Genomic DNA, 23,621 nt, shown 5'->3' on the forward strand with positions numbered 1-23,621 from the left:
ACCAGAACTTGTAACTCAGAAAGAGGAGAAAAATTAACAATAAAAGCAACAAGTTCACATAACCAGGTCCAATTGCTACCTACCAGGCTTCAGCGTGCAGCTCTGCATAGATGGCAACGTGGCATTGCTATCTGCACAGTGAAGAGCCCACTCAGAATGAAACCACATCTGGTAAAAACCTACACTTTGGGAAGCCTACTACAGTGAACAGCCCTTATCTCAGTGCAGATCTCTGATCGGAACAAGACAGCAGCTGCAATGCAACAGAGAAAAAGACTTCACGGACAAAACCGAGGAAGGACACCCCAAGCAAAACCAAACACCACGAGTCAGGCACTTACTACCCCCAAATGACCAGTGAGAAGTTCTGGGGAAGAACTCAATCCCTGGCTCAGAAGCAACTTGAGACATAGTAAAGTGGGGGTGAAGTGTAAACCCAGAGACTTGCATAGGTCTCAACCTGCACGAAGAAAATGAGGGTTTAACCTCCTTCACATTGTGGCACTGAGGTGAGTAGGGGACAAGAGACAAAGTTCGATGCTCAGCACTCAAACGATGGCATCAGTCTCAGCCCATACCAGGCAAGGGAAGATTCAGCCACTACCCAGTTGCCTCAGAGATTGGGTGGGAGAAACCCAGGATAAAGCCTGTGGCTCATACTCAGAGACTCCACAAGTTCTGGCCCATACCAGTGCCTGAAGATTTAAAAAAAAAAAAAAGTAGTGCTTCAAAGCAGAGTCCCACTGTTCAGCTCAGCCCTCAGGGCTGAGGGAAAGACATGCCTTCAATCAGCATTACCCAGAACTGGAGACCTAGGGCCAAAAGGTTCCAATTTCAGACATCTGTGCCCTAACTCGGTAAAATGTGGGCTCTTAATCCCAGCAATGGCCTCAGTGGGAGCCCCAATAGGAACAGTCTCTGGGGGACCCTAACACCACCAGCAGACACAGGGCGGCCCTCACCCTGGGAAAGATCTTGACAGGTCCCTTAATGCCTGAACAACAATAGTGTCTCTAATCCTGGCAAAAGCATTGTGGGGCCTCTAAATCAGGGAAGGGCCTAAGTGAGAACCTCTAAGGATGGCAAATGGAAACAGAGAGGGGTCCCTAAAAGCTCATGCATGCATCCCCATGTGTGACACTGCCAGCACCCTGCTGTTGGTCTGTGCATAGCCTATATGATCCATTCGTCCACAAGAGGAACAATACCCCATATAGCACCGGAGACAGCACCTACCCAAACCTAACTAGACACCCCTGAACAGAATGCTACAAGTGCCCAAGAGTGTAATGGTGGGTGGACCTGCATCCTGCCAGACCCAAAAGTACTTATGTGGACATGCTCACAAAAAGCCACTGCCCAGAGTTGAGGGCTGCATCCAGAGCAGTCTCAAAAGCCAGCCAGAGCATCTCTATACGGATTGACACCACCCATAGCTCCTGTGGTCTACATCTAGCCAACCCTCAAAGGCCTGTCTATACTTTACATTGTGGGATACCAGCAGTATTGCGGATCTCAGTTGACCCCAAACATCTGCTTTAACATCTTAGCACAGCATGCCAACAACAGCCCATAACACCATGGTTCACGCCAAACTAGGCAGAAAAAGCATCTGTGTATCTTCCCATACCTCATGGCCAGCAAAAGCACCCAGGTGGACCCAAAAGCCTTCCCACATTTATTCAGGGGACACCAATTGCACAGCATCCACAAGAAAACCAAAAGGCCAGAGCATCTGAACCTAATACCTAATCTTAACCTCTACAAACCCTGAACCCAGATGCATAAGTTACTTTGGAAGAACACAAAATTCATGATCAATCAAGAAAACATGCCACTCTTAAAAAATCACAATTCTAGGGGCCGGGAGTTTGGCCTAGTGGTAGAGTGCTTGCCTAGCATGCACAAAGGCCCGGGTTCAATTCCTCAGTACCATATACATACAAAAAAGCCGGAGTGGTGCTGAGGCTCAAGTGGTAGAGCTCTAGCCTTGAGAAAGTCCAAGGACAGTGCTCAGGCCCTGAGCTCAAGCCCAGGACTGGCAAAAAAAAAAAAAAAAAAAAAACAAAAAAAAAAATCACAACTCTAGGAAGGACTCTAGGTAGTGGAAAGAATAAAGAGAGAACAAAAGAGCCACTAAAGAGAGAATTAGCTGATGAAATAAAAGTGCAAGTCCAAAAACAAACAGAAGAATACAAGGAGGAAATGACCAAGAAAATGAAAGGCATCCAAAAAGGCATGGAGAAACATTATAGCCCTCATTCAAACACAAAATTAACATCCTGAGAACTGACATCAATAAAGCGCTATGAAACAGGAAAGTCTCTATCTCCCTATTGCAAAGGAGAGTTGAAAGCATAGGCAATAGAATAAGTGAAATGGAAAGCGGAGTATCAGGAGTTGACGATAAGGCAGAGGAATCAGAACCAAAAATCAAAACCTTGGAAAAACACTCAGGACATAGCAAAGGGGCATTGAAAAACTTGCAGATTTGGCCACAAGATAAATTCTATGTGTACTCAAGATAGATGAGGGAGAATTCAAAATTCAAAAGTACTGGAAACCTATTTAAGAAAATAACAGAAAATGTCCCCAATCTCAAGAGACAAAATTTCACCCATCTAATAGAGGCATACAGAAACGCCTGCAGACAGGCATCAAGAGTTCTAGACACGTCATAGTGAAAACTTAGAACTTACAAGCAAAGAATGAATTTTAAATGCAGCAAAATGAAAGAGGGAACTTTATTACACCAGAAAGATTAGAATTATTGCAGATTTTTCCACATAAAAGAGAACCAGGTGTGGTATAATTCAATCTCTGAATGACAATTGCCAGTGAAGCTACTGTTCACAACTGACAGTGACACCAAAACCTTTCACAACAAACAAAAACTAAAAGAATTCATGAACACTAAACCAGCCCTGCAAATACTAAAGGGAAGCATACAATCTGAAAAAAGCAAACGAAGTCTAGAAAACACAGTAATGAATAAAAGTCACTAGAAGACTAAGTAAACACAAGAAAATGAAAGAATCAACTAGTGTACATGAAAACAACAAAATGGCAAGAAACATGACGGGAGGGAAGAAAGAGCAGAGCAATGGAGGGATCAAAGGTAAACAAATACATCTGGAGTATTCACTAGACATTATGTTGAAAATGAATTACACAACTCCTGTCCCAGGAGGGAAAAAGTGGGAAAGGTAAAGGGGGAGATGACATCCAAAGAGAAATGTACTCTTTACCTGATTTTTGTAACTGTAACCCTTCTGTATTTCATCTTTATAATGACAATAAAAGTATTTACCAAAAGAAAAAAAACTTAAGACAAAAAAGAAAAATAGGCACATTGAGGTTTTTTTTTTTTAATTTTTAGTATACACTATGTGGAAGGAGTGATACTGTCCAAAAAGAAATTTACTCTTTACCTAATTTATATAACTGTATCCCTTCTGTATATACCTTTAAAATAACAATAAAAATATTTACCTAAAGAAAAAAAGGCATAAAACAAAAAAAATTAAATAGGCACATTGAATTAAAAAAAAATTTCAATGTGGAAAATGACCTATACAATTTGTAGGACAGGAGGAGAAACTGGGGTGGAAGCAAAGGAAGAGGTGATGGTGCCAGAAAGAAATGCGCTTACTACTTGACTTATAAAATGGTAACCCTTCTGTATAAAACCTAATAACAACAAAATTGAATTTTAAGAATTCTAATACCCATTTTCCTCAAATTTATCTTGAATTCTAATACCCATTTTCCTCAAATTTATCTTGGCTACTCCAAGCCCTATTAAGCCTAGTCACAAAAAAAGAAATTTAAAAAAAAAAACGCAAAAATAAAAATACTGGTTCTGTAACCTTTTCTCCAAATTATTGAACAACAATATATCTCCATGCATACAATTACTAAACAACCCTTCTCTTTCTCTGTAATGGTTCACGTGTTCTGTCTCCCTGACCCTGGGATTTTTCATACCCAACTCACTTGGCATTCTGCTCTCAAAATCCATGTAATCCGAACTCTGCTTTGTTCCAGCTGATGTCCTGGTTCATACCAACCAGTCTGGAGTATGACACTGTTCATAATTGGCCTTTCTGTGACATTTTGTCACCTCTGAAGAACATAATGTTGATTGTGTTACTCATCTAATGAAGATCCCCATCTAGTCTCCACAGCCCACAGGATAAAATCACAGTCTTACCCAAGAAGCCCCAACCTTTGGCTTCTCTCCCAATAATGCCTACAACACTCTGGCCTGACCCATTCTCCCTCTCTCATTGGGCTTCATAACTGTTCCTCCTAATAACAGCCAGTTCTTCCAGAGCCACTGCTAAGCATCCTTCCTCTTTTTGGCCAAGCCCATCCAGCAGACATGACCTTGCAGCATGATTCCAAGGCTCTTAGCACCCACAACCGTATTTGAGTTCTTAGCACACTGTAATAGTCAATCATTTACTCTTTCACTAGCTTTCAACTTTTGGACTCCTCAAGGTTAAGATCAAAAATTAATCATCACATACCAAAAGAGTGGGCAGAACTATTCCAAAAAGGTTCACTGAGAGAATGCCACTGCTACTTTTATTCATGTCATCTTTTTGTAGAATTGAAAGACTGGAGAAAGCAGTAGATGTATGTCAAAGCAAATCTTTTTAAACTAACCTGGAGAAGTATTCTTTCGAAGAATTTAATCAGAACTAAAAATCTTAATTACTTAGTTGTGCTTCCTGGTACATCTCAGTCAAATTTGTTTCAAATATTATTTTAAAGTAATAGGCTTCAAAAACAGTTTAATACACCACTAAGCAAAGTAATTATTACTTCACCACACTGGCTGGCTAGATGTCAACAGAATGAATCAATTACAATACAACCAAAAAATCAGAAACAAACTCCTTTAAAAAAAAAAACTGTCCATATACTTTCTGCTGGCAGGTAATACATTGGTATGTAAACGCAGTATGTCTGCTTAAGAATACAGGATGTAGCCAGGCGCTAGTGGCTCATACCTGTAATCCTAGCTACTTAGGAGGCTGAGAGCTGAGGATCGAAGTTCAAAGCCAGCTCAGGCACTAAAATTTGTGAGACTCTTATCTCCAATTAACCACCAGAAAACCAGAAGTAGTGCTGTAGGGTGGCTGCCTTGAGCTGAAGAGCTCAGGGACAGCACCGAGGCCCAGAGTTCAAGTCCCACGACTGACAAAAAATAATAATAATAATACAGGATATATGGATACTGTGGATCCCATCTGTAATCTCAGCTACTCACACAGGAGGCAGAGAACAGGAAGATCAAGATTTAAGGCTAGCCCAAGCAAAAAGTGAGACCTCCAACTCAACAAACAAGCCAAGCATAGTAGTGTAAATCTGAGATCTTAGCTATTCTAGCAGCACAAGGAGAAGGATCAAAGCTGGAAAGCAAGCTGAGCTCCAGTGGCTCATGCCTGTAATCGTAGCTACTCAGGAGGCTGTGATCTGAGGATTGAGGTTCAAAGCCAATGTAGGCAGTAAAGTCTGTGAGACTCTTATCTACAATTAACCACCAGAAAACATAAAGTGCCACTGTGACTCAATAGGTAGGGCGCTAGCCTTGAGCTAAAGAGCTCAGGGACAGAGCCCGGGCCCAGAGTCCCAAAGTTCAAGCTCCATGACTGACAAAAAATAAAAAATAAAATAAATAAAAACTGAAAATGGCTCAAGTGACAGAACACCTGCCTTACAAGTACAAAGCACCAAATTCAAACCCAGTACCAACAAAAACAAGGAGCATAGGCTGGAATCACAAAAATAGTTGTGTGATTTGGGACAAATTAACTCCATTGTGCCTATTTATCTGCAAAAGTTGCTTGGTGATTGTGTTGGTACTTACATCGGTCCTTGCCCATAGTGACTGGCAGATTAGTGCTTAGTATATGTGTCAACTATTATCACTGTTTTAAACTTTAAGTCATTGTATATTTACCCTCATTCTGTCTCCCTTACAATAGCAAAATGAGATTGTTAGGATAAGAAATGTTAATCCCTCTGCAGAGATAAAGCACCTACAGACAGTTAATATAACTACTGTAAGAGGTAGAGTTTGAATATAACCAAACAAAATCTCAATCTCAGGTCAAACTGACTAAATCTGCACAGATCTATTTGGAAAAGTCTTTAGAACTAGTTTATTCCTGTGGTAAGCAGCCAGCCTTTTAGATGAATTCTGACACTTGCTCAAGCTAATGGCAAAAGCCTAGTTTTTGCAGTGTCAGACACACAGTGGACACTCCAGAGACAGGAGTTACTGACGCCAGAAATACCAAGCGCTACTGTGCCCTCTCAATTACAGTACACTCAGCAAAAATCAACCTCCTTAGAGAACAATAAAGTCACTTCAGGTGTCCTGGCTGGGTGTGTGGCTCAAGTGGATGAGCCCTTCAAATGCAAAGCCCCAAGCTCAATCCCAAGTATTAGGAAAAAAACAACAGAAATAAATACTATCTATCCTAAAGTAAAATGTCCCAACTGAAACTCAAAAAGGGAAAGAAAAACTGATAAAGAATTCACCAATTCAAAAATACACAATTTTGCAAAAGGGCTTTTCCATTGTGAGATTTTTACAAAAGTAACCCAACTATACTCCATGCCATTGTGCGTCTCTGCCCATTATAGGAGACAGTTATGAACGAACTGGACTTGATCTTGGAAAATGCTTCACCAGCACTTATCTTTGTCATTTCAACCTTCAGTACTTTCCTTGAGCTTCAAGCCAACCCCATCCCATCGAATCCCCAGCCATTCGGGGCACCTAGATAAAATTAATGGGTTTCAATGGCAGATGCAATGCCCAGAGGGCACCCGCCTGAATCCCTGAAGAAACAGAAAGCCAAACAACAACGGAAGCCCCGAGACCAACCAAAGTAAGCATCTAATCTCTGTATTGTTTCCTTTTAAATGATCGATTAAGACACTAAGGTGCACCTTTAAATACAGATTTGACAAGAGGCCCTGGCAAGGCCCACTGGTCCCTTCGCGGCACTGCCCCAGCTGGCACGGAGAAAGCGGGCACCGCTCCGGGGCCTGACGACGGCGGGGCCCCGGGCCTTGACAGCTCCCGTCCGTCCCTGCACGCACGTGGTGTGGCCGCTGGGGATGGGTTCTGCTTAGGGCACTTAACGGGGCACGGCGGCGGTGGGGTTCCCGGGTCGGCCTACACCTTGGCCCCGGGGGCGCCTTCCGCCAACACCGACGGGGCGACCAACCCCCGCCGTCCCACGGGCCCCCGGCCCGGTCACCCCGGCTCGCGCCGCCCTCCAGCTCCCGACGCCCCCACCGGCCCCCGAGAGCCACTCTCCTCAGCGGGCGACGTTGCCAACCGCGCCGGGACCCCCAACTCCGTCACCGGGGGCCGAGGCTCGAGAGCAGCCGGCCCGGGACTGAGGGGAAACGGCCGCTCCCGCTCCGCCGACGCCGAGGTCCCCACGCCGCCGCCATTTTCCCAGAGCTGTAACCCCCACCTGATAGCTCCGGCCTCCCACCTGTGACAGGCAGGGGACGCCGTGTGACGCCGCGGGGGGGAGGGGACACGTGAGCCGGCCGGGGACCCCGGGGTGTCACCACCTCCACGTAGAACCCGCCGCTAATTTATCTCCAGGCGCGGAGGCGTCCGGCCCCGTCGCCCTAGTAATGCGTCCCATCGGGCTCCCTTCTGATTGGCTGCGAGCGCCGTGACGTAACGGCGTCCTGGCTGCGTGGGCCCGGGCCGTGGGAGAAGCCCGACGCCTGGGGGCCCCGCCCCTGCTCTGGGGGCCCCGCCCCTGCTCTGGCGGCCCCGCCCCTGCAGAGCACCCTTGGCGGAGGTGGGCGACCCTGAGTGCTGGTCTTCCTAGGCTCCCTTAAAGGGGCAGTGCCTAGTTTCCAGTCGCGTGCCTTTGAGCAGACAAGCCCGCCCTCCAAGCTGGCAGGTAAGAAAGCAGCACGAAACCTAATGACTCCCGACCCTTAAGATTCCCTCAGTGGAAAATAACACTACCTTACAACTGTATCTGTAACCCCTCTATACATCACTCTGATAACAAAATAAGCAATTGATCTTAGAGATTCATTTGCAAGTCTCAATTTTCTTGTCAGAGGGCAAAGTCAAAAGACAAGTCAGCAGTCATGTGAATTCGAAAAGTCGCTCAAAATACTAATTTTCCAAACCCTAACTAAACTTTCCCTCCTCTGGGCACCCATCACAATTGCAATACAACCTTTTTGAAAGTCTCTCTCCCTTCCTACCTTTTATATGGACTGAGCTCCTGAATGGTAAGGACTGTGGTGAATTAAACCTTTTGCATTGTACAATGCTTCTGCCTGCTAGCTTTCCACCAATACTCAATAAAAAATCTTGAAAATAAAATGGGGAATAAAGGGAGAGTTGACTGATCAAGAATCATTGTACTCATAACCTAACATACAGAATTGTAACCCAATTTTACAACTGCTTAATAATTAAAAAAAAAAAACTTAAAAATCTCAGAAAGAAAAAAAATGAACACTTCATTTATATTTAGATATTGTATTCATTTACTCAACAAAACCCAGTGGAGTGAGTTTACAACAAAGCAAAACAAAAATATGAAGTGTCTTCCCTTAACAGAATTTATATCATCTGGGTTTTAGATGACTAGCTTCAAGGCCCCACCCCCTCAAATCCTGGCAAATGTGGGGTTTCTGTATTAAATCAGCTTCACAAGTTCTCTAATTTTGTTCAAAACACTTACTTAAGATGTGCTAAAAATTGTGTTAAAAATGAAAACAACCAGGGGACACACCAGTGCAAAAACCAATGCTGTCAATGTCCCTGTGACATTGGGCCTCACTTCAACATTTATGGTGAAATGACTGGAATAATAACCTTTCTGCTACTACAAATACCTCCAGTATGCTGAGATGTGGGAAAAGGTAGGGCTGATGGACGACTGTCCTCCTGTCATGCAAGGTGGTTGCTTGATTTGAGTCTGGCCCAGAAGTAGCCAGACTCCAGAGCAATGTCAAATGAGTAAGAAAGGCTCATTGACGTTCTTCCTCCACCCCTGTACTCTAGCTCTATCTATTTCTTTGGAATTCTAGGGTTTGTACTCAGGGCTTCCTCAAATCCTGTGCTACTTGAGTCAATGCCCAGTTAGAATTCTTAAACCTGTGCTTCTATTCTTAGTATCAGATGAGGTAACTTGTCCTTCATTTTTGGAGAAAAGATATTTTGCATCTAATTCAGCAACTTCTTCCACATAAGGTCCATACTTTAAATAATAGCATTATGCAGGACTCTTTTTGTTGTTTTGTTACAAGTTCTATGCTTATACACGATGCTAACTTGGTGGTAAAGTGTATACAAAAAATTCTCTGTGCCTTTTCTCATCTCTCCTAAGTATAATAGTGTTTCCAAACAATTTTTAGGAACAGTCATTTCAAAATTTTGTCCAGGTAGCAAACTCTTGACTTTCTGTGAAGTTTATCTTCTAGACTGTGTGTTTCTCCTCAGAGTATTCAAAGTACTTCTGTTTCTTGCTCATCTGACTAGCATGATATTTCAATATGGTAGACCAGTGATGCCAGATGGTCAAATCCTGTTGAATGTATTATGTCAGAAAACAGAAAAGTAAGCATAGCCATAGAGCAAGACAGAAAAAAAGTAGAATGTTGTCTGTCCCACAGGGTTATCTTCCCTGGATATGAGATTATCCCTGTGTACAGTCTTGTTTGGAGGGGTGAAAAGATGTAGACCCAGGACTTTCTAGTTGACCTTTCTGCCTAAATCAGCTTACTCTGCAGGTTAAGGGACAATGTTCAATGAAACGTCTAAGTATATTTGTCCCAAATCCACATCCAGTAAATCAGAGACTACTACTGGGTTGATAACAGGATCCACTAGACCCACTGGGATGGAAGTGGATAAAGACTATTATCTGAATCCAGTTCAGATAATGATTCTTTCTAATGGAGAGTGAAGAAAGGGTGAAAGATTAGGAAAGGGAGATGGGGACAGGATGGTATCTAGGATCCCTGAATAGCCACAACTCCTTTTCTTTTTCCTTTTCTTTTTCCTTTTTTTCTTTCTTTCTCTTTGTTAGTCTTGGCACTATCTCTGAGCTCTTTTGATCAAGGCTAGTTCTCTACCACTTTAAGTCGCAGCTCCACTTCTGGATTTTTTTGTCGTTAATTAGAGATAAGAGTCTCACATGGGACTTTTCTGCCCCAATTGGCTTCAAACTATGATCATCAGATCAACCACCTGAGCAGCTAAGATTAATTCTCTATTCAGCATGCCTCAAAAAATCAGGCTAGTCCTCTTTCCTAGTCCATGGTTATGTGATAATAAATAAATATATATATGGTTATAAATCACTTTGAAGAAAGACTGGAGCATCTCTATGTATTTGCTATGTGGGTATTTCTTCATGGACAATAGTTTTTCTTTCAGATCATAATTCTCAGTCTGAGAGCAGACTTCAGGTCTTAAAATCAGGCAAAAGATTATGATTTTTTCTTGGAGTGATGTCTGACCCCAGCCTTCTACCCATCCTGATCTTATAAGATTATATATTAGACAGTATCTTTTCTATCTGCCCATTTATCTTGATCCTAGAATGACTGTCTTCTAACAGACATCTCCATAAGGTTAAGTCAGGCCCCCTGGCTGCCACTTTGACCTTGCTATCCATCCTGATAATTAGATTGCCATGGTATCTCACAATTGTCCCTGCTAGTCCAGGAAACTGTCATCTCCACTACTACTATCCTTCACGGTCCCTGATAGAGCCTTCAGCCATGGTTTGCAGAAGGCAAACACCACTGAGCTTTTCAATGATACTGTTGCCCCTAAGTACAGCATTTATCATTACTCTGATGAATGGGGCCCTTTAGGCCCTCCAGAAAATCATAGCTAGCTGAAAAGCTTTCCAGTTTTATGTGGTTAATGCATCAGCATACTTGCTTTTCTTATTTTTTTATTCCTGTATCTACATTTTGTCATGGGTGTTCTCACATCTCTACTTTATTTAATATGGCCATATACTGCTTGTAGCTTCTGAGAGCAATCAAGACCATTCAAAAATTAACTTTTGGAGTTCTTTTTGTGTTATTAAATACTATGACATAGCAGTGTGCTTCTGGAACATGCCTCTGACTGGTTAAATTGACCTAAACTCACTGTATATTTGGTCTGTTCCTAATCCATTAGTCTGAGGATGCATATGCAAAGCATAATCTGCATGCTGTGAGCAAGGTCCTGCAGTTCTTATAGCATATAATCGCTTCTCTCTCTTTATTGTCAAAGAACAAGATAAGATTTGATTCACAAGTAGTCTTTATGTAGAGTACAAGTAAAGGTGAATCTATGTCTTCCTACACATCAGAAAGGCCAGCTCCAATCAGAGGGTTTAAGATAGCCTCACCTCAAGTCTTAAGGTTTGGTTCATTCTCTATGAAGACCTTGACTTTCACATTTTGGAGATCCTCCCATGATGAGAATCCAGCCTGCACTGCAGTTCTTCTTTGTGTTTAGCTAAAGCTCTGTCTAATTCTCAGCCTGGACTATAGACCATGACAATCTAAATGCTTCCAAAGAAACCATCTGCCTCTCACATGTTGCTTTGCAGCAATAGATCTTTATCTCCATAATCCTTTCAGTGAGTCACTTCTCCAAACTTCTCAGTCACCAGTGGGGTATCTATCCACCTGAACTTCTTCTCTGGTTCCCCAAGAGCCATTTGCTTGTGTCCCTGTATCCAAGAGCTAACAGTAGTGTGGTAACTAGCAATGAGCTTGATCCTCATTGCCATTCAGAAATCCAGCTGCAGAATCTCAGATCACTGCCTCCATTAGGGAGCTTCCTTTAGAAACAAAGACCAAGCAAGAATATCCATGAAATGAGGGTTGAGGATTGTGAATTAGTCTTAAGTACTCTTAACAGTAGAGGGTAAAAGAAATAATAAAGATGTGTTTACTTTTAGATGTGTAGACACATTCTAGCTACTACAAATGAGTGAAACCACGCAACCTATGTTTCTCTAGGTCTGGCTTACTTTGCTTACTATAACTTTTTCTAAGTCTTTTCCATTTCCTCATGAATTGTTCAATATCATTCTTTCTGATGGGTGAGTAGAACTGCATTGTGCATAGATACCACATTTTTTTTTTAAATCTATTTGTCCACTGAGTGGCATCTGTGTTGATTCCACATCTTGGCTCTCGTAAAGAGTGCTGCAATGAACCTGGTTGTGCTGGTTGCTTTAGTGTGGTATTGTTTGTGTTCTATTAGATAAATGATTTAAACACACACACACACACACACACACACACATTGGAACATAATAAATTATATAGAACTCTAGACCTTCTCACATGGAAGACAAAGGAGGACATGCGTAGAAGTGGATCACAAAGACTCAATAGCTATGTGCATATGATCATATAAAATAATATTGTATGAAAAGAACTCTAAGTAGAGGAAACACAAGACTTTTTTAGTTGCTATTATTGCTGTTTTTGTTTTCTTTTCCTTTTATTTTGTTTGTTTGATGGGGAGGGTAATGGGTACAAAAAAGGAAGAAAATGATAAGCAACTACAACTACAGTATTCGCTAGACACAGTATGAAAAATGAAGTGTAGACCTTCTGGAAAAACTGGGAGAGTGTGAAGGAAGAGGAGACATGGTTCAAAAAGAATTGTATTAATTATAACTCATTAACTGTAACCCTTCTGTATATCACCTCTATGATAACAATAAAATATTTTTTAAAAATAAAATTTAAATAAATAAATATGTGGTCTCCATTGAAGCCTAGCTGGGCCCAACCCATAGAAAGCCCTAGAGCAAGAATTACTTAGCAGGGTAGCATCCTCAAAGCAAGAGGATTAATTTTATTTTATTTCATTTTTTATTTTTTACTTTTTTTTGTTCAGTTGTAAGCTTGAACTCTGGGCCTGGGCACTGTCCATAAGCTCTTCAGCTCATGACTACTGCTCTACCACTTGAGCCACACCACCACTTCTGGTTTTCTGGTGGCTAATTGGAGATAAGAGTCTCAGACTTTAGTTCCCATTTGGCTTCAAACCTCAATCCTCAGATCTTAGCCTCCTGAGTAATTAGGCATGAGCCCTGCAAGGGGATTAATTTTATTTTCTTCTTGTATAAGGCATTTCTTGTTTATAAGTAAGCCTGAGTCAAGGTGCAGAATCAGCTGGACAAAGAGCAGAATAGCATCCTCTGGCAAAGGGCTGCTAAAAGCCACTAGCAGCAAAGTTCAGAGAAGGAGGACTGATGTCCCACTTAGATGTGGTCTCTTCCACCACAGACATACACAGATAGTACTTCTAAGTCAAGATTTTTAAAAATCCAAACTACTCAGGAGGCTGAAATCTGAGGATCATGGTTTGAAGCTAGCCTGGGCAGAAAAGTCCCTGTGTGACTTTTATCTCCAATAAACCACTCAAAAACTGGAAGTGGCACTGGAAGTAGAGCACTAGCCTTGAGTACAAAGAGGCTCAGGAACAGAAGCCAGGCCCTAGATTCAAACCCCACAAGTGACTCCCCTCCAAAAAAAAAAAAAAAGCTAAATAAAAAGATTTTAAAAAGATGGAATCTATGTTGTTCATGTCTGGCCTCTCTGGGGTGCCTACAGAAGTAATCAGAACAGTAGTAGAATTGAGTGCCAACAAATGGACGTGTCACTGCCCTACTATTAGAATTTTTAGCCAGGTAAATGTTTTGCCTTTTTTTTTTTTTTAAGTTTCATGAGGTGAAAAAGAAAAGCCTCTTTCATGTGTCCATCAGCTAACGAGGTAAAAGTAATCTTCTGTACTACCCAGAAGGGTAATTCCTGCTGCCCCCAGTTTCTGAAGCCTTCCTTACTCCTACAACAATAATATCACAGCTGATAAATGGCTCAACTTCACGAGTCATTGATTTAATAGGCACATTTAAAGCTCAGGGAAGCACTGTCTCAAACAGGAAAACCCAGGTCCCAGTTCTTATTGCAGAGGGTGCGCACAGAACTGGCAGAGGGCACTGACACTTAGCTGGAGGCCTGGGGTGACCCATTTCTTCTAGCTCCTAGCCTCTCTGATTACAAAAGTCCCTGTGCCTTAGACTTGACACTATTTTGCTAAGTTATACAGTGGCCCTTGGGGTTTGAATGGCACATAGAACCAAAGTTTGGATTAACTGAAAAATAAGCTGTCTTGGTGGTTAGAGAATCTTGATGTTAAAATAAATAGCTTAGAGGAAGTGATACACTAATGCTAACACGTCAATGGTGAAACCCTAATTCTTAATCTTCTTTTCTCACTCCTCCACCCACCCTCATCCCTGGTTTTATGCTCCAATTTTTATTCTATGACCTAGTCCCAGGTAGGGCTCAGCCAGTGGAAGGAACTAGAGGGGATCTGTGGGAGATCTAAGGGAGCATTTTCCTGGCTTCCTCTGTGTGAGGATTCAGAGCTTTATCTATTGTGCTGCTGTCACAGTGGGATCCACTCAGGTCAGGCCCACTGTACCCATGCTTAATTTTTTTTATAGATAGCCTCAAAGTGTTATCCTAATGTTGATTGTACATCCCTCCCTACCTCTCTTCTCTTTCTTTTCTTTCTTCTTTCTTTCTTCCTTCCTTCCTTCCTTCCTTCCTTCCTTCCTTCCTTCCTTCCTTCCTTCCTTCCTTTCTTTCTCTCCTATCAATCTCTTTATCTAGTCTACCTTTTTAACATGCTTTAAGTTCTCTACGCTTTCTGAGCCAAATACGTTACATTCATTTTTTTTTTTGCCCAAACCCTCACTGATACATGGGTAAACCAAACGTTCACTTAGACTATAGACATTTTTAAGCCAGGAAATATAAAAGTAAAATCAGAATTGCCATATGATCCTGATATTCCACTCCAGGACATATTTCCTAAGGAATATAAGTCAATATCAATAGGATACCTGCACATGCACATCTTAAGCAGCACTATTCAGAGTAGCCAAACTATGGAATCAACCTGGATGCCCATCATTCATGAATGCATACACACTCATGCATGCACGTGTGCATACAAGCACATGCACGAACATACTCACACACACACATACACACTTCAGCCAGCCATGAATGAAAAATTGAGTAATATTTGTAGGAAAGTGAATGGAACTGAAGATCATCATATTAAATTGAATATTGCATGTTTTCTCTTTTGTGTAGAATCAAGACTCCCAAAAATGATATGAGTATAAAAGGTGGAGGGGAAGCTGATTTGGAGTGGTAACCAGTTGACGAAAAGTAAGTAAAAGGGAGGGGCAAAGTGAGGAGTGAATATTGTCATTGTACTTTATATATATATACATATATATATGTATAAATAAAAATCTCTTGAAATTGTTTAAAAGTTGGGAGAAAAAATTTTTAAAAAGTGCAGAGAGAATGCAATTGATCAAAATGCATTGTATGTATTTGATTACATTACATGTGTGGAAATACCACAATGAATTCCCTTTGTACAATCAGTATATGCTAACTAGAAAAAGAAGACAATAGAAATGAAATAAAATATCTTTTATTATTTTAACAGAAGGAATAGTACAAAGTAAACTTAGAACTCAGAGTACAAAGAGGCAGTCTTTGCATTGATTCTGTAACTAAGGAATGACATCAGTGACTGCTTCTTTCCATCTTTCAGCTTTTCCTTAGCATCATGACATTGAATTTTTATGGTTATTGCCTTGCGACCACAAGACAGTCACCACAATCCCGGACATCACAATTATATCCTATGGCAGGAAGCAGTAAACAAAGGAAAGATGTTGTTCTTATGTGGCTTTGTATTTTGATCCAAAAAGAAAAATCCTATCCAGGTGCTCTTCAACAAGTATCCCTTATTGTCCAATTGAACTTGATCACTGGCCACCTTTATATGTGAAGAACGTAGCATCTGACTCTAAGGTCTGTAGCAGTAAGTGGCAAAAGAAAGGGAGATTGAAAATATCAATCAGGGAGGGACAGGGGGACCAATACATGAGAAAGGGTATCAATGTTTGTGAAGTAAAGCATCTTCAATCTGGTGACTATAATTACAATAAAAAATATATGAAAAAAAAGAAACTATCAATCATGTAGCCACCAACTGTCTGCCATGCCGTGTGCCACACGTGAACCCTTAGCCTGATTGTCCCTCTCTGAAACGTTCTTTATACTGTCTGCTGATAGAAATGTCTTGGTACCTTTCTCCTCTTATTTCTCTAAATAGGAAGGCCCAATTCTTTTTTTGAATGTTTTTGTTATCATTAAGTAGTTGTACAATGGAGTTGCCATCCACCAAAGCAGTTGATGAATATAGTGCATCTTGATCAATGTCCACTTTCAACGTTATCATCCATCCTGCTCAACACACCCCTTCCCTCATTTTTTTTTTTTGTGGTCATTGGGCTTGAACTCAGGATGGAGCTTGAACTCAGGGCCTGGGCACTGTCCCTGAGCTCTTCAGCTCAAGGCTCGTGCCCTACCACTTTGAGCCACAGCACCACTTTCAGTTTGATTCTCACAGACTTTCATTACTGGGTTGGCTTTGAACTGCGATCCTCAGATCTCAGCCGTCTAAGTAGCTAGGGTTACAGGTATGGGCTACCAGCCTAGCCTTCCCTAACTTTTCTTAATTTCTAGGTTTTGTATTGAGATTTTTTTTGGCATTTAACAAAGCAGTAAAGCAGTTGATGTATATGATTCGTCTTGATGTTTGTTAGCCCTTTAACATCTTCACCCTCCCTTCAACCTATACCTTCCCTTATTTTTCTCAATTCTGTGGTATATAGAGTGAATTCTTGCCTACATTCTCCCCATTCTCCCTTCATTCTTCTACCTCTCTCTTCTGGAACCCACACTCCTCTCTTGCAAGTATCTATTTCCTGGTATGTATTTTGTTGAGCTTAGATTTAGTCTTTTTAAAGAATTATACTATTTGAGGGGCTGGGAGTTTGGCCTAGTGGCAGAGTGCTTGTCTAGCATGCACGAAGACCCAGGTTCAATTCCTCAGTACCATATATATAGAAAAAAACCCAGAAGTGGTGCTGTGGCTCAAGTGGTAGCCTTGAGAAAGCCCAAGGACAGTGCTTGGCCCTGAGTTCAAGGCCCAGGACTGGCAAAAAAAAAAAAAAGAATTATGCTATTAGAGCTTTCTATAGAATCTATTAACACTTAAAAAATAAACCCTCAAAAAAACCAACCCAATTAATAAATGGGCTAATAACTTAATGAGAGACTGCTCTGAAGAAGAAGTAAAAAATAGCCAATAGTGGCCGGGAGTTTGGCCTAGTGGTTAAAGTGCTTGCCTAGCATGCATGAAGACCCGGGTTCGATTCCTTGGCACCACATACATAGAAAAAAGCCAGAAGTGGTTCTGAGGCTCGAGTGGTAGAGCTCTAGCCTTGAGAAAGTCCAAGGACAGTGCTCAGGCCCTGAGCCCAAGCCCAGGACTGGCAAAAAAAAAAAAAAAATAGCCAATAGACACATGAAGAAATGTTCAATGTATCTGGCCCCAAAGGAAAAACAAATCACAACACTGAGATTCCACCTCACCCCAGTTAGAATGGCCATTATCAACAAAACTAACAATAACAAATGCTGGTGTGGATGTGGCCAAAACAGAACTTATACTGTTGGTGGAAATGTATTCTTGTTTCACTACTCTGGAAAGCAGTATGGAGGATCATCAACAAACTAAATACAGAGTTACCCCTTGATCTGATAATTCTGCTCTTGGACATTTATACAATAGAGCATAAAGAAGGCTACACTGAAGCTGACAGCATTCGTCACCGCATTATTTACTATAACTAAGATAGGGAATCAGCCCAGATGCTCCTCAGTGGATGAATGGAAACATGGTGTACATACACAATGGAATTTTATTCATCCATCAGAAAGAATGGTACTGCATCCTTTTTAAGGAACTGGAAAGACATGGGGAAAATATATTAAGTGAAGTAAGCCAAACCCAGAGAAACACAGGTTGTATGTGTTTCTAGAACGTGTTTATAAATTTATAAATGCTCACACAGGGGTGGGGAGGGGGCTGTAAGCAAGTGGTTATGAATGAATTAACTGAAGCAAGGTTCAATTCTAACCTTTCAATGTCTATTTATGTCCTGATCCTTACCAACTGAATAACCTCTTATGGGCACACGTTCAGAGATGACCATCTATAAACCTTTCTTTGGCTTATTTTCTATATTCTGGATGCTCTGGCATCTAGCTCCTCAAGTCCAGGGAAGGAGTGCCTATCCCAGAGTTAGTTGATTTTAAGAGACAGCAAGAAACTTTCTTTAAGCTTGCCTTTCATAAACAAACTTCTAGATCAATCATAGTACCAAAAGGCAAAAACCCCAGAAACACACAGCCTTTGATGTGGCTCCTTATTCAGGTCCCCACCCTAGGGGAAAATTCAGGACAGCTCCTGCTTGCAGAAAGGCCTGATACTATTGAACTCAGCCTATCTTGAGATTGCTTACTCTGCCTGGCCCATTGTGTTTCTTTCCAAAAAAATCTCCATGAAGCCTTTTCCCCATGTACATTTTTCTCCTGCAACACTTCTGCATCCTGCTCCACCTGGGTACACTTGCTCTCTGACCCTACATGGCATTTGCCATTCTCCCCTTGGGAACTGTGAATGACAAAGTTCCTTCTCCATGGCAATGGTTTCCTTATCTGTTAGCCTTTCTATATCTGAATACAGACTACATATTTAAAGCAAAACACTTCTCTAACTTCTGTCTCCCTTGCTGGATTCCTTCTCACTTGCTTTCTGTCCTCAGGGATGGACATGTGTGATGGCTAGTCCTGGCCAATAGTGGGCAATAGTTTGTATCCTTTCCTATGATAAATCCCACACCACCCATCATCCTCTGACCAGCCCATCTATCTGAGAACTCCTTTTATGCTAATACTGGCCACTCCTAGATATACAATCTATGGTCTACTGAAGACTACATGCTTTCAGGATGGGGGAGGAAGGAATAAGGGATATTGTAAGGCAAGTACACCAACTACTACAAACTAAGTTTTTTAATTTTGAAGAAACAATGTTATTCTTAATTTCCAGATATAGAACTGAAAGTCAGTCTATGCCTTTATTTTGCCGCTGTAGCCACAACCTATTGATTTTAAACAGCACAGATTTACTATCCAATAGGTCTAGGGGTCTGATGTTTAAAATTGATGCCACTAGAATAATATCAACGTATTACTAAGACTGTTATCTTCTGAAGGCTTCAAAGGGAGGATATGCTTCCTTCCTTTTGCATCATTTGGTGGTCTGCTCTATGATTTGTTTTAGGGATCTTTTCTCCATCTTTAAAGAAGATCACTCCAGCCTGGCACCAGTGACTCATGCCTGTAATCCTAGCTACTCAGAAAAATGAGATCTGAGGATCATGGTATGAAGCCAGACCAGGCAAGAAAGTCCATGAAACTATTATTGCCAATGAATAACCAAAAGCCTGAAGTGGAGATGTAGTTCAAATGGTAGAGTGGCAAGCCTAGAGTGGGAAAAATTAAGCAAACATACAAGGTCAAGCCTCGTATTGGCACACAAAAAAAAGTAAAAGAGCATATCACTCTAGTTTCTGCTTCTGGCATCACACCACTTTTTCTGTCATAGTGAAATCTCTGTCTTTCTCTTATAAGGATACTTCTGATTACATTAAGGCCCACTGGATAATCCAGGATAATCCAAACTCCCTCATTTAATTGAATTGCAAAGTTCCTTTTGCTATATAAGGCAATACTCTTAGGTTACAAAATTTGAACATAGAGAGTTTCATTTTGTTTTGATTTTTAAATCTTTATTTATTTACTTTTCTTTTGGGACATGGATAGATTTGAAAGCCAATAGAGATATTTGTAGGATTGTACTCGCCTTGGAGAATACAGGGCATTTACCTGTCTTTTCTAATTAGAAGTTGCTTATGGCTCCCTCCTCCACCTTCAAAATCAGCTTAGCACCATCAAATTTCCCAGGAAAACTCCAATCCATTATCACAGCTCTTTCCCTAACCCTAACATTCTTGCTTCCTTTTTTTCCTTCTAAGGCTGTGCCCAGGGTTGTTTAGGAAAATTCTCATATGAAAACTTACTTTAGCAGGTTCTAGGGGCTATATTTTCACAGATCTAGAGGATGAGCACACTGACATATAGAGAGGAGTCATTCATCTCTGCTATCACACTCAGCCAGGGATAGATAGCTCAGTGACTGCTGGGGACAAGGCAGAAGGAGTAAATGGGAGGGGCTAACAAAAAGCCCAAGAAAATATTTGGAAACTGATGGTTCTAATTATCTTGATGATATGAAAGTTTCATGGATTTCATATTTTGACATCTGTCAAAAATTAAATTGAATGCTTAAATCTATGGAGTGTGTTAAAACCCTAAAAAAGAAAATTAAAGCAGAACTAAGGAAATGGAAAAACCTCTCATTCTCCTGGATTGGAAGAATCAACATTGTGAAAATGACAATCTTGCCAAGAGCTATCTACAAATTCAACACAATATCCATCAATATCCCAATGTCATTCTTTAAAGAAATAGAAGAGGCAATCCAAAATTTCATATGGAATAATAAAAGACCCCGCATAGCAAAAACACTTCTTAGGAGAAAGAACAGCACTGGAGGAATTTCAATTCCAAACTTTAGACTCTATTACAGGGCTATAATTATCAAAACAGCTTGGTACTGGCACAGGAACAGGCCTGAAGACCAATGGAATAGAACTGAGGACCCAGATATTAAACCACAGACCTATGGCCACCTAATCTTTGACAAGGGAGCCAGAAAGATAGAATGGAAGAAAGACAGCCTCTTCAACAAGTTGTGCTGGCAGAACTGGTTAAGCACCTGCAGAAAACTAAAGCTGGATCCTTCTTTGTCACCCTGCACTAGAATTAACTCCAAATGGATCAAAGACCTGGAGGTAAAAGCTGACACACTGAAAACTTTACAGGAAGGAATAGGAGATACACTAGGCCTCCTTGGCACAGGTAGAAACTTCCTTAATAAGGACCAAGAATCACAACAAATCAGAGAAAGGCTGGATAAGTGGGACTGCATTAAACTGCAGAGCTTTTGTATGGCAAAGGACATAGCTAGTAAACTAATCAGGAAGCCTACAGAGTGGGAGAAAATCTTCACCAACCAAACAACGGACAAAGGACTCATATCTAAAATATATCAACAACTCAAAAATTGAATCACTCCAAAACTAACCTCCAAAGTAACAACCATTCCATTAAAAAATGGGCCAAAGACTTAAAGAGAGTCTTCTCTGAAGAAGAAACAAAAATGGCCTATAGACACATGAAGAAATGCTCAACATCTCTGGTCATAAAAGAAATGCAAATCAAAACAACTCTAAGATTCCACCTCACTCCAGTTAGAATGGCCAGGATCAGGAAAACGAATAATAACAGATGCTGGAGGGGATGTGGCCAGGAGGGATCACTACTACACTGTTGGTGGGAGTGCAAACTCATTCAACCACTATGGAAAGCAGTATGGCAGTTCCTCAAAAGGCTAAACATAGAACTCCCCTATGACCCAGCAATTCCACTACTTGGCATTTACCCAACCATCCAGAAACAAGGACATACTAAATCCACTAGCACAACAATGTTCATTGCAGCACTATTCACCATAGCAAAGATATGGAACCAACCTAGATGTCCCTCAGTTGATGAGTGGATCAACAAGTTGTGGTATTTGTACACAATGGAATTCTATGCTGCTGTCAGAAAGAATGACATCGCCCCATTTGTTAGGAAATGGAAAGACTTAGAAAAAAATCATATTAAGTGAAGTAAGCCAGACTCAAGGGAACTTAGGCTCAATGGTTTCCCTCATTCGTCATAATCAGTAGAAACCTTGGGCTCTACTAGCAGAGATCTGCAATAGAGCAAAATCTTGATACATAAGGCCATATAATGTGAAGCTAATTGAAAGGACCTCCAGGATATTGAAACAAAAGCCATATAATGAATGATTGTTGTCCTTAATGTACTATGTTGTCTCTCATCTCCTTTGCTGTCCCTTGGTTATCTCATATTGTTATAGTATCTCACTTTGTTATCTGATATATTGAATTTATTTGTATTTGGATATTTGAAATTTGATAGGGAAGGGGGGAAAACCAAGATGGGTGGGGGGTGTGTGTGGGGGGAGGGAAATGGGTACCAAGACATGTGAAAGGGTATCAATGTATGTGAATTAATGCACCTTCTATCTGACAAATATCATGTAACCCTTTTACTAATTACAATAAAATAAAAAATAAAAATAAAAAAAATCTATGGAGTGTGTTGTGCATCTGTTCTATCTCAATAAAGCTGTTTTTATTAAAAAGAAAAAAAAAGGACCCTGAGGCTCAAAGTTCTGGGACAGGTTAATGGTAGTAGGCATTAGTGTGGCTAAGATATAGCATATTTATGCTCTCATCTCATATGAAGCCTTTACTTGAGATGGAACATCCTCTGAATAATTTTGTATAACTGAGATGATAATTCTTACCATGAGGATTGTGAATACCAGATAGATAGTCAATAGAGATAAATATGTAGAAACCTCCACCAGTTACAGTCAATGAGGTGAATAGTGATTGTTGTACCTCAGCCCTGTTGTTGACTATACTGAGTTAGGTTTATAGTAATGAAAAGAAATAGAACAGTCTCCAGACTGGTCAAGTAACCCAAGTTCATTTCCAGGGTTTTCCTAAAGGAGGAAAATATCACATATATTCTCCTATCATTTGCCATTTATGTGTTTACATATTCAAAGGTATTTCCTATTCTTTGATCAATGGTAAAGGTCTTGAAAATGGGGGGTCCTCATGTTGAGTTTGCCTTGGAATTGTTCAAAGAATATTCTATTACTTATAGCTGTCCTCCATTTCATTTTGTTCCTTTTCTTTTTGCTTTTCTTCTCTTCATTTCCTTTCTTTTCAACTCAGAGCCTGGGTGCTGTCCTTGAGCATTTTTGCTCAAGGCTGGCACTCTACTACTTGAACCAAGTCTTCACTTTCAGTTTTTTACAGGCTAATGAGAGATGAATCTCTCAGATTTATTTGCCTGGGCTTCCTTTGAACCTTGGTCCTCAGTGTCCTAAATTTCTAACACAGATTGTGGAGTTCACCTGAGATTCATGAGCTATTTTTTGATTTTTCAATCATTTTTTTCTGACTTGGCATCACGCATATCAATCTCTGCTTATGTTACTGAACATCAACCAAATTAGGAAAATTGAAATTAACAAGGAGATGATGTGGAATAAAAGAGAGAGGAACAAACAGCAGATTTCTCAGCCTTCACTCTGTCACCGTAAAACTATTCGACTCATAGTCCTTTAGGCAAGCTGCCAATGCAAAGTGAGCTTATAATTTATAGTCCTGGTTATAGCAATGGTAAGCATGGCAGAGAAAGGCAGCTGTACTGAAGCTGCAATTACCATTCTCTGAGAAACTCCCCTGGGCCTTAGTTTCCTCATCTGCAAAGTGAGTATGGTGAATATACCCTATCTTGTGATCTGTTGTGAGGCACTAGCACGTGTAGTAGATAGATCCTAAGCAAAAGGGAGTTGT

The 23,621-nt window shown here is 40.9% G+C and overlaps 1 protein-coding gene across 6 annotated transcripts in view; it reads right to left on the minus strand.

Annotated features, from left to right (window-relative positions):
* Lclat1 (lysocardiolipin acyltransferase 1) overlaps positions 1–7,676 on the minus strand; it is a 126,955-nt gene extending 119,279 nt beyond the window's left edge. For 2 of the 6 annotated variants that reach the window (XM_090337212.1, XM_090337208.1), the window contains exons 1-2: positions 6,970–7,097; positions 3,997–4,125 (exon numbers count right to left, since the gene is read on the minus strand). The gene's annotated coding sequence lies outside the window, so the exon portion shown is untranslated. Of the gene's footprint in view, positions 1–3,996; positions 4,126–6,969; positions 7,098–7,122; positions 7,257–7,505 lie in introns of those variants that run through there. The other 4 variants (XM_090337211.1, XM_090337210.1, XM_090337214.1 and 1 more) reach the window with 4 other exon arrangements.
* Positions 7,677–23,621: the final 15,945 nt, after the last annotated feature.

This window comes from Megascapheus bottae, chromosome 7 (assembly GCF_031878675.1).
Source record: "Megascapheus bottae isolate mThoBot1 chromosome 7, mThoBot2.hap1, whole genome shotgun sequence".
NCBI classification, from domain to species: Eukaryota; Metazoa; Chordata; class Mammalia; order Rodentia; family Geomyidae; genus Megascapheus; species Megascapheus bottae.